The 13,893-nt window shown below is 41.9% G+C and overlaps 1 long non-coding RNA gene across 1 annotated transcript; it reads left to right on the forward strand.

Moving 5' to 3' along the window:
- The first annotated feature begins 8,249 nt into the window (after positions 1-8,249).
- LOC129720912 (uncharacterized) lies at positions 8,250-8,961 on the forward strand. The gene is made up of 3 exons (XR_008727311.1): positions 8,250-8,383; positions 8,537-8,728; positions 8,814-8,961. It is a non-coding gene; the product is annotated as an uncharacterized LOC129720912 (long non-coding RNA).
- Positions 8,962-13,893: the final 4,932 nt, after the last annotated feature.

A 13,893-nucleotide genomic window follows, 5' to 3' on the forward strand; every position in this document is an offset into this window, starting at 1 on the left:
AGCTAAGAATAATAATGAATTTACTGGAACGAAAGCGATACCACTATAACGATCAATTGGCCAAAAGTAGCATCGATGCAATTAAAAGTGATAATGCACCGCTTTGATCCAAATTCCTCACTTCCTCAGTTAAAACTTCATCACAGAATCACCACGCTGCGCAGCAACCACGTTTCACTAAATATGAAATTTGATCATTCCGAAGATTCACACTCACACCAATTAAAGATCCTGATCATGAACGTTATCACTAGTGTTTGTTTCGAACTCCGACAGATAGTACCACTAGATCACTTCGCATGAAATATTTCGAACCGTGATTGTGGGTGCATTTGTTATGGAGTAATCATGTAAATATATTTATTTGTGTTGTTAGTTGTATTAAATTAATTTATGAAAGCATGCTCGTTGAATATGCATGCACTTTTAAAGTATTAGTTAATATTATGTATCTCAAAAATGTAAAATTTAGGTAGTAAAACCAAAAAAATCGTTTTGCTCTATTAAATCTTTGTGGTAGAAAAATAAGTAATACACTAAGCTGTCTGTTTATTCGTTGGTCTCGGAAGCATTATCAAAGTCCAAAAGAATTAAAAAAAATATTGATGAAGTGAAATTGTGCCATGTACTAGCTTAGGACAATTCGGGTTCAGAGGTACGCGGCATTGTTATCGAGTTTTTTGGTGGGCTTTGTAATAAAACAAAAATATTAGCTTTACTAATATTTTTTACCCGAGCAGGGGGAGAGTGTAACAGGTGAAAATGCCGATAAGCCAAGAGTGCCGCGATTTACGCGAATAAATATTAAAATGATGAGAGAAGAGTCAAGTAAACCTTGAATGAGTTGAAAGCGGTACTCTCAGAAGTCAGATATCGACGAGATGCACCTAGTCGCCACCAGCAGACATACTCCATAAAACGACCACGGGGGCGGAGGCGAAAAAACCTCTGGAAATGGGGGCATAATTAATGGGTGAACCGGTGGAGAGCGCCAAAAATCAACCCCCAACCATCGTTTGGATTTCACTAATCGACAAAAACTCTAGGTGAAAGGTTGTGCGTTAAACGAACTCAAATTAGGAGTAAAGCGGCAGTGCAACTATTGCTTGCTGAAAGGTTTTAAAGAAAAGTTAAAGCTGAGATAAAATAGAAAAAGAGAAGTTGGGAAGTGAAGTGAAGGCATCGTGAAAAAAGAGACTGATCTATCAGGTGCGTAACTTCTTAAAGACAATTAGCCTCCAACCGACGCCCAAACACCATTTTGTACCCCCCCCCCCTCATTATGCCCTCAGGACCTCATGTTCCTGTTTGAAAGCTGTTGGAACCCAGCTTCTTAACCAGCATAGTTATCCCTACTGGAGTTAGCCAGTTCCTCGGAGCACCGCGACAACTGGGACATCGAGAAGGCGAGAGGCAACGGACTTCAGGCAGTGGCAAAGCTTGGAAGTAGAACGAAAGCAGACGTCGAAGAAGGGGCCCCGAATGCTAAAAGAGTGAAGAGACGAGGTAGGAGATAGACACTAAGGAAGTGGGAGTGAGAGACTAAAATAAAGAGTTGTTTTAGACGAAGTTCAAGTGTTAATTTGTAATTTGTTGTAATTTGACCAACACACGAGAGCCGATCCTGAGGCGGTGTAGAAGGAAGTCTCAGCATTGCTGGCTCTACCGGCCCGCTAGTTACACTGGTGTAAATCTAGTATAACGTTGTTTCAAAAATAGACCACCGCTAAAGATGCTCTAAGGGCATATTCAGCGGTGGTCCAAATCGTTGTTTTGTTCTATTTTTTTGGAACAAACTCAAATTCATTGCTGCACCGGTGGTGTAAATTTTGTTTTATACCAGATCTAAATTGAAAAAATTTGAAACTGGTATACGTTTTGATCTATTTTTGTCACTTTTTGGAACAAGAAATAGATCGTTCTACCCTTTGTACGCTACCAATAGGTGGGTAAAATGTCATATTTTAATTGAATACCTCATTTTTAGCTATTTACATATAAACATTTTGCCTGAGTTGGGGATAAATAAAACAAAGATTTTTCATGATTATTCACAAATAGATTTTGTGGTTTTTCTGAAGAAGAAAATGAACATGTTTGTCGTTCTTGACTTTAAGAAAATTGACTAGCAAAAGGGAGAATTCTGGAAGACCATAGCCGTAGGTTCAACTACTTGGTTTGCAATAATCAGCCACCAGGAAGCCAAATATGTTGGCTATTGGTTAATCGCCCTGGGACTAGAGGAGGCCTCAAGAGGCAAGAAAAATGTTCTTCGAAGACACTGAACTGAAAACGTTCAAAATGCAGGAGTGGCATTGTGCAGCTCGAATCGAACGATTTTCGCTATTTTCGAGCACGTCACATACTGCCACTTTTTCTCTAAGCTCGAAAGGAGCTGTCAATGTCATTTGTTCTTCAGCTCATCTGACCCGCAAAGTCGAAAAAAAATACGGAAAACGAAACATAACGCCCACCAGCGATCATTTAGTTTTGTTCTAGTTACTCGAAACGAAATGCGCAATGTCACCCCAGGCTTGTTTCAATATCCTCAACAGCGAACCCAAGTTTAAAAAACTGCAAGATTCTGAAAGATTGAGGACATGAAAACGGAAGATGAACATCTACGCGATCAAACATTTTTCGCTATCCTCCGAAACCCTATTAGTAGCAGAATTTTTTTTCAGCGGTGGTCTATTTTTGAAACGAATTTATACTAGATTTACACCAGCGAAACCTGATTAGAACCAGCTAATATGGACCAACTTTTCGTTCTCCGCACCGGTGTTGTATATCTTGTTGTTTTAAACCGCTGACATCTGTCACACTGTCAACAATTCAATACCCCATGTTATCATTTTATGAGTCTTGAATTGAAAAGCACTCAATATTTAACAAACGGAAATCCGATAATTTTTACGCACATTAAACGATTACTTTGGAAAGACACTTTATATCCACAAGACTTTATGGATTTGTCGGTTTGACCCGAGCGTTTGAGACATTTCTCAGGATGGATTGGTAGGATCGAAAAATTTCTGCTACAAGTAGGGCTTCGAAGGATAGCGACCAATATATGATCGCGTAGATGTTCATCTTCCGTTCTCGTCTCATCAATCTTTCAAAATCTTGCAGTTCTTCAAACGTTGGTTGGGTTTTGAGGATATTGAAACAAGCTTGGGGTGGCATTGCGCAGCTCGATTTGAACGATTTTCGCTATTTTCGAGTAGGTCACATACTGCCAGTTATGCTTCAAGCTCAAAAGGAGCTGTCATTGTCATTTGTCCTGCGGCTCATCTAACCCGCAAAGTCGAAAAAATACGAAAACGAAACATAACGCCCTCAGCGGTCATTTAGTTTTGTTCGAGTTGCTCGAAATTAAATGCGCAATGTCACCCCAGCATTTTGAACGTTTCCAGTTCAGTGTCTTCGAGGAACATTTTTCTGGCCTCTCAAGGTCTCCTCTGGTCCCACTATAATTAAGGCAATTAACAAATAGCCAACATCTTTGTCATTCTGGTAGCTGATGGTTGCAAACCAACTAGTTGAACCTGCGGTTATGGTCTTCCAGAATTCCCCCTTTTGCTGGTCGGTTTCCTTGAGGCCAAAAACGACAAACCTGTTCATTTTCTTCTTCAGAAAAACCACAAAAACATATTGTGAATTGTCATGAAAAATCATTGTTTTGTTTATTTCCCAACACTCGCAAAACGTTTATAAGGAAATAGCTAAAAATGAGGTACAATTGAATCGCTTTATAGCGACATCGCAAAGGACCGTCGTTATAGAGAATTGTCACAATAAAACGAAGAATTTTTATAAATATAAAGCAGACAAAAATAGACCAAAACGTATACCAGTTTCAAATTTTTTCAATTTAGATCTGGTATAAAACAAAATTTACACCATCGGTGCAGCAGTGAATTTGAGTTTGTTCCAAAAAAATAGAACAAAACAACGATTTGGACCACCGCTGAAAATGCCCTAAGACTACAGTCATCTTTAGAACAAAATCTGTATCATACAGATTTATCAAGACACATTTGAACTCTTTAAAATAAAATTGTTGATGCCACACAGTGGCAGGTCTCTGAACAAAAGTGGAAAAAAAACTGAAGGTCTTTCTAAAATGATTAAATGCCAATTTTGGGGTGCTGAACTCATATATATATATATATATATATATATATATATATATATATATATATATATATATATATATATATATATATATATATATATATATATATATATATATATATATATATATATATATATATATATATATATATAAAATTTGCATCCAAACCCCTGAGTGCCCAAAACCCCTTCAGTCTCCAGCCCATAATACTCCCCGGGACCACCGCTAGGTATTGCTTCGGGGAGCGGCTTTTGTGCTCTGTGCACCCTCTTGGTTCTTTAGGTCTTTTTGCTAACTTAGCTAACTAACCTGGAGACTGGCCGTTAGCTAACACTGGCGTGTCGGTGGTCAACCTGTCGCCTGTTTTGCAATTCTAAAACTATTTGAGAGGCGGCTGTACAAACCGCCCTCCAAATGTTTGGGTCTTTACACATCCTCCGAACTAGGTTGTCCGGAGTGGTGTCTGGCCCGCTCACTACCATCATGTCGCTCCGCGCATGCACAAAACGTGGGCACACGAAGAAGACATGCTCAGCAGTCTCTGCCGCATCCGCGCACTCTGGACACATGGGGGACCCCGCATGCCCGAATCTGTGTAGATACTGCCTAAAGCAACCATGGCCTGACAGAATCTGTGTCAGATGGAAGTTCACTTCTCCATGGCGCCTCCCGACCCATCCGGATACATCCGGAATAAGTCGATGCGTCCATCTACCCTTCGCGGAATTGGACCACTCCTGCTGCCATCTGATCATCGAGAATGATCTTCTGGTACCTCGTATGCCCCTTGTGTCACGTTGATCGAAGCATTCTACGTCCTCCTTAATGGCTATACTAATAGGCATCATGCCGGACAGGACGCAGATTGCGTCGTATGACACAGTTCGATACGCGCTCGCAACCCTCAGGCACATGAGCCTGTAGGTACTTTCCAACTTACTCCGATGTTTACTAGTACCTAGTGCTTTGGACCACACTGGCCCGCCGTATCTCAGTATGGACGAAGTCACGCTAGCTAGAAGTTTCCGCTTGCTGCCGTACACTGCTGAGCTATTGGACATCATGCGAGATAATGCTGCAATAGCCATTGAAGCCCTCTTACAGGCATATTCGACATGGCTCCCGAAGGCGAGCTTGTCATCGATAATCACCCCCAGCAGCTTCAGAGAGCGCTTAGAGGCGATGGTGCAATTCCCGTCACTGATCAACGCCTGTTGCTTCGACTTGCGGTTATTGACAACTGAAATCTCCGTCTTATGATGCGCCAGCTCCAGTTTTTTGGAGCGCATCCAGTCCTCGACGACGCTTATAGAGTGCGAAGCCGTCGACTCAACCTCCTCGATCGATTCGCCGTAGACCTCAAGTGTGATGTCGTCCGCAGATCCAACGATCACAACCCCTTGGGGGAGCTTTAGTTTCAGCACTTCATCGTACATGATATTCCACAGTACCGGGCCCAGGATGGAACCTTATGGAACCCCTGTGGTAATTGGGACACATTTTTGACCCTCGTCTGTGCTGTAAACTAGCACACGATTCTGGAAATAATTTTCCAGAATCCTGTACAAAGACACCGGAATGTCTAGTTTCCGAAGCGAGTGGGCTATGGAATCCCAGCTAACGGGTCACCAGGTGGTTTCCCTGTCTTCGGCAATAAGACCAGCTTCTGTCGCTTCCATCTATCTGGGAATGTACAGTCATCCAGGCACTTCTGCATGACTTCCCGAAAAAGTCTGGGGGCCTCTTTGATGGCCTTCTTCACAGCCAGATTCGGAATCCCATCCAATCCCGGTGCCATGCTCATCTTCAGGGAGTTGGCGATCGCGATGAGTTCCTCATTCGTAACCGTTTCCGCCTCCTCTGCCTCGGCATGGCTAACGCCGTCACTCATATATTGGGTGTTCGGCAGGTTGGCCGACCACCTCTGGTCTGAGTTTGAGATACTGGAACGTCGGTGAAGTGACTCGCCAGCCGGAGGCCAAGGATTTGGCTCGTGGCGCGGAAAGAGTTCTTCTATTATCCGCTCAAGCATCGCTGGTGATTTTTCTGCGGGCGCCATCGCACCCTTAGTCATGGCCATCACCATCCTATAGGCGTTGCCCCACGGGTTAGTGTTGACACTAGCGCACAGTCTTTCAAAGCACGCACGTTTACTAGCTTTTATTGCTCTCTTAAGCGCCGCTATTGCGGAACTGAATGCCCCTCGACGATCTTCCCTTTCTTCGTCGGTTCGCGCACGTTGAATCCTTCTTCTCGCTTGAAGACACGCTCTGCGGAGGTCCGCTATCGCGTCGGTCCACCAGTAGACTGGTGGCCTTCCATGCCTAGGCTGGCGGTTCCTAGGCATAGTGGCGTCGCACGCCCGCGAAAGTAAGGCAACAAGTTGATCAGCGCTCGGGTTACGAGTTCTGCTCGCCTCGTGTTCTAGTCTAATTGCTTCCGCAAAAACCTCTTCGTTGAAGTGTGATATCCTCCACCCGCGAGGAGCTGGAAGCCTGACAGTGGCGGTCTGGGTTCCTACTGGGCCTTTGCGCAGTCGAACTGCCTCTGGTGCCACAACCACTTCGCACTGCTCCTTGAGGGCATCCACGACTTCGCATGCCTCGGTGACCTCGTCCAGGTATTTAAGTTGTAGGGTTACCTGCGACGTGAGTGCCCGATATATATATATATATATATATATATATATATATATATATATATATATATATATATATATATATATATATATATATATATATATATATATATATATATATATATATATATATATATATATACAGGTCGGACTCGATTATATACCGACTCGATTATATACCGACTCGATTATATACCGACTCGATTATATACAGACTCGATTATATATTGACTCGATTATATATGATTCGATTATATACAAAAAAAAAATATTTTTTTTCAATTTTAAATATAACTTACCTAAAGCAGCAATGTCGTATAGGGATCGTCCAAAAATACGTAACGCTTAGAAGAAAGTAGAGTTCTGACAAAACGTCGCAATCAATACTGAAAAATTTTGAAGATTTATACAAAGAGCGTTACCTAGAGGAAAGAGGGGGTCGAAAATAGTTTTTATTTACGGTACGTAATTAATGGACGTTCCCCTCAGTCTAATATGACGTCACGCAACATTTTCTGACTCAAAACGTTGATTTTTGAGCCATAATATTTCAAGTAAAGTAAAGCTGATCTAAAACAGAAATATCGCGAGGGAACGTTTACAAATTATGTAACGCTCAGGAAACGGGGAAGAGTGTTGGGTTGGCAAAGTGTTGCAATCCATACGGAAAATTTAAACAAAAAGCATGGCAAAGGGGAAAAGGAGATCAACAATAATTATTCTTGCATTACGTTATAAATAAGCGCTTCCTTATTGATTCATAAAAGTCCGTTCAAATGTTACATATCGAAGGCAGGGCTGAGGAATATTTTTATGCCTGGTGTGCTGAGTATTGGAAACATGCTAGACAAAGTGGTGAGGGTTTTCCGGAAGTCCAATATTTATGTCACGTTAAATTTGAATGGACCCTAATATTACTATTTCAATGTTAGGTGATAGAGATTGACTTTTTTCAAATACTTATTTTTATGAAAGTTGAAATCAATACTGGTGAGCAAAAATTTAAATAAATTAAAGGCAATGTTTTTAGCTAATCTACTATCTACCCAATACGCAAGTCAAGTCTATGAGTAATATTGGATGAATAGGGGATTGAAATAAAATGACGAAAATGTATAGTTTCAAGTACTTTTTCGATAAAATACTGTTATGATAATTTTCTGTTCTGTTCTGAATTGCTTGATAACGCAGAACAACAATATCAAAACTAAAAGAGTAAACAAACACAATACACACTGATCAAAATTTTTCTTTAGGTTCGACTGCAATCAGCCATGTCCAAAACACGCACTGCCACGGAGAAAATATTTAAAACACTACACGGCGTGTATTGCAACTTGCACTGCGTGATGTGTAAGAACGACCGCACAAAGTGTAAAAGCAAATTCACCGGTGCGCGTGTGCAAGGCTAATCCCCTACCCAGTGATGGCATGAACTCGTGCAAAGTTGAACTGAGTAACACTTTTCCAGATTTGAATCCAACTTGAAACTGCTTCGTCTCGATAGTTTGAGTTTTTTTGCACCGCACACTCTGATCGGTTGAGTTTAAATGCGGGCAATGCATGCAATGCATTGTATCCAACGATGCAGACGATGATGTGAAGCGGTGAGTTTTGTTTTTAGATCGAATTTATGCTTTCAAAGAACAATGCAACAAACTGTTGCAGCAGACGTGGCGCGAATTTCATCGCAATTCGATTTTTATGTAATTGTTTTTTTTTTTTTCAATTAACGTTTATTTGACACGGCACAATACAAGTAAATGTTTTACGGAGCCAATTATATCTAGAATCTTACTTGCGGGTAAATTGGATGTAGGCGAAAAGGGGTGGGTCTAGACTGGCGCATCGATGGATTTCAGGAAAATGTATATGGAGGACATGTAGGGAAGGTCAAGGCTCGCCAAGACATCACGAACAGGAACAGCCGGCTGTCTACCCTCGGCCTGCAGGTAAGCTATTAATTTAGACCTGGCGCCACGGTGTTCAGGGCAAGACCAAACCACATGCTCTATGTCATGATAACCTTCTCCACAGGCACAGATACCGCCTTCCCCGAGCCCAATACGACGGAGATGCGCGTCAAATCCATAGTGATTGAGCATGAGCCGAGACATCATGCAAATGAAGTCTCGACCTACATTCGAAGTAACACACGTTGGTATAGAATAGTTAACGTTACCTATTCCATGACATCAATATCACCAGAAAAGCGCAAAACATGAAGGCTAGTAGAACAAGTCCCGATTACTGCATGAAAGCACGCCAACTTGATATAATTAAGTGGCAAAATACATCTCGAGTACTAATACGGCAATGCGCAAATCTGTTGCGATGACAACTGTTAACCAGCGCATGCGCAAATGTGTTGTGTCTGCGCAGTGCAACTAGATCGACAATTGCTTTTATCAGTGGCAGTTTTAATTGATTATAAAATGATGACAAAAAATAATATTAAACCTTTCAAAAAGAGTTGTTTCTTTCGCTACAATATTGAAATAGTTTTCGCATAGTTTCAACGTTATCTGGATATAAAATCTAACAAAACTAGAAAACGTTGTTAGATATACAATAACAAAAAACTGAAGTGATATTGGTTACACTGCAAGCGTTTTGTTTATCTTTTGATGGCGCGTTTTGACGCGCTTCGAATAAATATAGAAATCGTTCATATAATTTAAATATAATTTTTTGAATGCTACGACTATTGTACTAAGGAAAAGCATTTTACAGGTACGTAGTGTTGTTATTAGATGGTGTAATGTCTTACGAAAAGACCAAGTGATAGTGATTGTCATTCTTGCACTCATGTTATTAAAACATCTCCAAAACCAGAAAAAAACGAGCTTGTTTTCGAAATGCGGTTGTATTACTGATGAAAAACAACTTCAAACACAATATAGTAACACAAGTTTTCAATTGCGCTTGTAGTACACTTATATGACTACTTTCGTTGTTACTTATTTTCTAACATGTTTTGTGTGTTACTTGGGATCCAACCCCTTGAACCACGGGCTCGTCGATACCTTGGGGATAATGGAATGTAACCACCTTCCCAGTTCCCCTCTGGTCCAAGCATTTTGCCAACTGATGATCGTATTCTGACGTACAAGTGCGAAAAATTCATTAAAGGCAATTGGTCTTTCATAAATTTCACCGTTTGCTGCGCCCACCTTAGCCAAAGAGTCCGCTTTCTCATTACGTGGTATCGAGCAGTGAGAAGGGACCCACGCTAAGGTAATCTGATACGATTTTTCGGATAAAGCACTCAGATGTTCCCGTATTTTCCCCAGGAAATACGGAGAGTGCTTAACATCTTTCATCGATCGGAGAGCCTCAATGGAACTGAGACTGAGGGTGTACTGAACTGCAGTTAATTCTGCGACGTAAACAGAAGCAGGATTATCGAGCTTCTGGGAGACGATTAAATTGTTATTGAAGATACCGAAGCCAGTGGACCCATCGAGAAGTGATCCGTCAGTGTAGAACATATTGTCGCAGTTGATATTTCGATACTTATTAGAAAAAAAATTGGGGATCTGCTGCACGCGTAAATGATCCGGGATTCCACGAGTTTCTTCTATCATGGATGTATCGAAAAACACAGTAGAATCAGAAGTATTTGATAAGTTGACACGATTTGGAATATTCGAAGAAGGGTTAATATTTTGGGACATGTGATTGAAATACAATGTCATAAAACGGGTTTGCGAATTAAATTCGATTAACGTTTCAAAATTTTCAATCACAGGACGGTTCGAAACCTTACATTTGATAAGAATACGAGAAGACAGGCTCCAGAAGCGGTTTTTCAATGGTAGTACTACAGCTAAGACCTCCAAACTCATTGTATGGGTCGATTGCATGCAACCCAAGGTGATACGCAAGCAACGATATTGTATTCGCTCCAGTTTGATTAAATGTGTGTTTGCTGCGGAGCGGAAGCAGAAACACCCGTACTCAATTACAGACAATATCGTTGTTTGGTAAAGCCTTATAAGGTCTCCTGGGTGGGCTCCCCACCATTGTCCGGTTATTGTACGAAAAAAATTCACTCTTTGTTGACATTTTTTCATCAGGTACCTCACGTGACAACCCCAGGTGCCTTTAGAGTCGAACCAGACACCAAGATATTTGTGTACCAAAATCTGAGAAATCGTTTTACCCATTAATTGTGTTTGAAGCTGAGCAGGTTCATGCTTCCTAGAAAAAACTACTATCTCAGTCTTCTCCGGAGAGAATTCGATACCTAGCTGTAAAGCCCAAGCAGACAAATTGTCCAAGGTATCTTGCAATGGTCCTTGCAAATCGGCAGCTTTGGCTCCTGTAACAGAGATTACACTGTCGTCTGCAAGTTGTCTTATTGTGCATGAATTTGCCAGACATTCGTCGATGTCATTTACATAAAAAATGTAAAGAAGGGGGCTTAAACATGAGCCCTCGGGAAGACCCATGTAGCTTATTCGAAAAGTTACCAAATCGCCGTGCGTAAAATGCATGTGCTTTTCGGACAACAAATTGTGCAAAAAATTGTTTAAAATTGGAGAAAATCCTTGTCGGTGAAGTTTACCCGAAAGAATGTCAATAGAAATGGAATCAAAAGCCCCCTTAATGTCCAAGAACGCAGACGCCATTTGTTCTTTGCGAGCATACGCCAGCTGAATATCTGTTGAAAGCAACGCAAGACAATCATTCGTACCTTTGGCACGGCGAAAGCCAAACTGAGTATCTGATAGTAGACCATTTGATTCGACCCAATGGTCTAAACGACGGAGTATCATGTTTTTCCATCAATTTCCGGATACAGGATAGCATTGCAATCGGCCTATAAGAGTTGTGATCAGAAGCTGGTTTCCCTGGTTTTTGTATGGCGAACACCTTCACTTGCCTCCAATCCTGCGGTACAATGTTTTGCTCCAGGAACTTATTGAACAAGTTCAATAAGCGCCTCTTGGCAATGCTGGGTAGATTCTTCAACAAGTTGAATTTAATTCTATCTAACCCAGGCGCGTTATTGTTACAGGACAGGAGGGCAACTGAAAATTCTGCCATCGTAAAAGGTGATTCTATCGCGTCGTGGCCCGGAATCGCATCGCGAACAATGTTTTGCTCAGGAACAGAGTCCGGACATACTTTCCTGGCAAAATCAAATATCCACCGACTTGAAGACTCCTCGCTTTCGTTGACCGTTATACGATTTCGCATTCTTCGGGCTGTATTCCAAAGAGTGCTCATCGATGTCTCCCTCGACGTCTCATTTACGAACCGACGCCATTATCCGCGTTTCTTTGCTTTAGCCAAGCTTTTTAGCTTGGTATCAAGCTCTGAATACCGTATATAGTCGCCGGGTATACCTCCCTTCTGGAAGGCCAAAAACGCGTCGGATCTTTGCGTGTAGACATCGGAGCACTCTTTGTCCCACCACGGAGTGGGAGGCCGTTCTCTGATCGTTACGCCGGGATATTTCTTCGTTTGGGCTTGCAACGCGGCGTCGAGAATCAAGCCCGCGAGGAGGTTGTATTCTTCAAGTGGTGGATGATGTTGAATCGACTCGACCGCTTTTGAAATCATTTCCTCGTATAACTTCCAATCGACATTCCGTGTGAGGTCATACGGAATGTCAACTGGTCGCATGCGAGTTGACCCGCTGGTAATTGAAATAAGAATAGGCAAATGGTCGCTACCGTGAGGATCGAGGATTACCTTCCATGTGCAATCCAACCGTAGCGACGTCGAGCATAAGGATAGATCCAAAGCGCTTGGGCGCGCTGGAGGTTTCGGGATACGTGTCATTTCACCTTTGTTTAAAATAGTCATGTCGAAGTCGTCGCAAAGGTTGTAGATCAAAGAGTAACGGTTATCATTGTAAGGGGAACCCCAAGCCACGCCATGAGAGTTAAAGTCTCCCAAAATCAAACGTGGCGAGGGGAGAAGTTCTATTAAATCAAAGAGCAGCCGTTGCCCAACCTGTGCTCTGGGAGGAATATATATTGAGGCAATACAAGCTTTTTACCTTGTATTGTCATTTGACATGCGACAACTTCGATGCCTGGAATCGAGGGGAGGTTGATACGATAGAAAGAATAGCACTTTTTAATCCCTAGAAGTACTCCTCCATATGGGGTGTCCCGATCAAGGCTCATAATATTAAAATCATGGAAGTTAAGATCAGTATTCGAAGTAAGCCAAGTTTCGCAAAGGGAAAATGCATCGCATTTGTTTTTATTTATCAAAACTTTAAACGAATCAATTTTTGGTAAAATACTTCTACAATTCCACTGTAAGACAGAGATAGAATCCTTTATATCCTTTTATCGAAGGATACAATCGCTGCAAGGAGAGGCCATTGAGCAGTCAACTGCTTCAAAAATGATCTAACTGTTGGGAGGAATGCTGTAAGAAAAATTTTAATTGGATCGGGTATATTGAAGTTTGCAAAAATCCAGTCCACAATATTTGAAAATTTCACCAATCCAGCATTTGATTTATCAACTGGATGTGCAAAAGGAACAACTGGGGTTTTAAATGTTCCTGGAAGTGCTGGGAACTCCCTCTGAGACTTTAAATTTCCGAGCCCAGGAGGAGTTTGCTTCGGTTTTTCCTCAGCACTTTTGGTAGTGATTGTATTTTTCATTTCACTTTGAGAAATCCTAGGACCTTTTCTGGGTAGCTTAGGAGAGGAAAGATTTTTTTTCTTTCTAGACTCCCCAGGTTTTACATAGGATGTTTCCGCTAGTGAATCGTCCGAATCGGTTTCATCAGAGGGCAATAGATCAAAGGGATTTGAAGTAAAGGGGGAGGTGGTCGCGGTCTTTTCAAGCATGTCTGCGTAAGAACGCTTCGAACGCTCCTTCAGTGACCGCTTGATTTTATCCCTGCGCTGCATGTACACCGCGCATGTGGAGAGCTCATGCTGACTCTCCCCGCAGTGAATACATATTTCAGCATTTACACTGCAGTTAGCCTCAGCATGGGTCTCTCCACACTTGCCGCACCGTGCCTTATTGCAGCAGTAGGCCGCAGTATGACCTAACTGCTTACAATTAGTGCAATTCATTACACGGGGCACATACAGGCGCACAGGTAGACGTACCCGGTGGATCGACACGTGGCTGGG

The sequence above is a fragment of the Wyeomyia smithii genome, chromosome 2, assembly GCF_029784165.1.
Source record: "Wyeomyia smithii strain HCP4-BCI-WySm-NY-G18 chromosome 2, ASM2978416v1, whole genome shotgun sequence".
NCBI lineage: Eukaryota > Metazoa > Arthropoda > Insecta > Diptera > Culicidae > Wyeomyia > Wyeomyia smithii.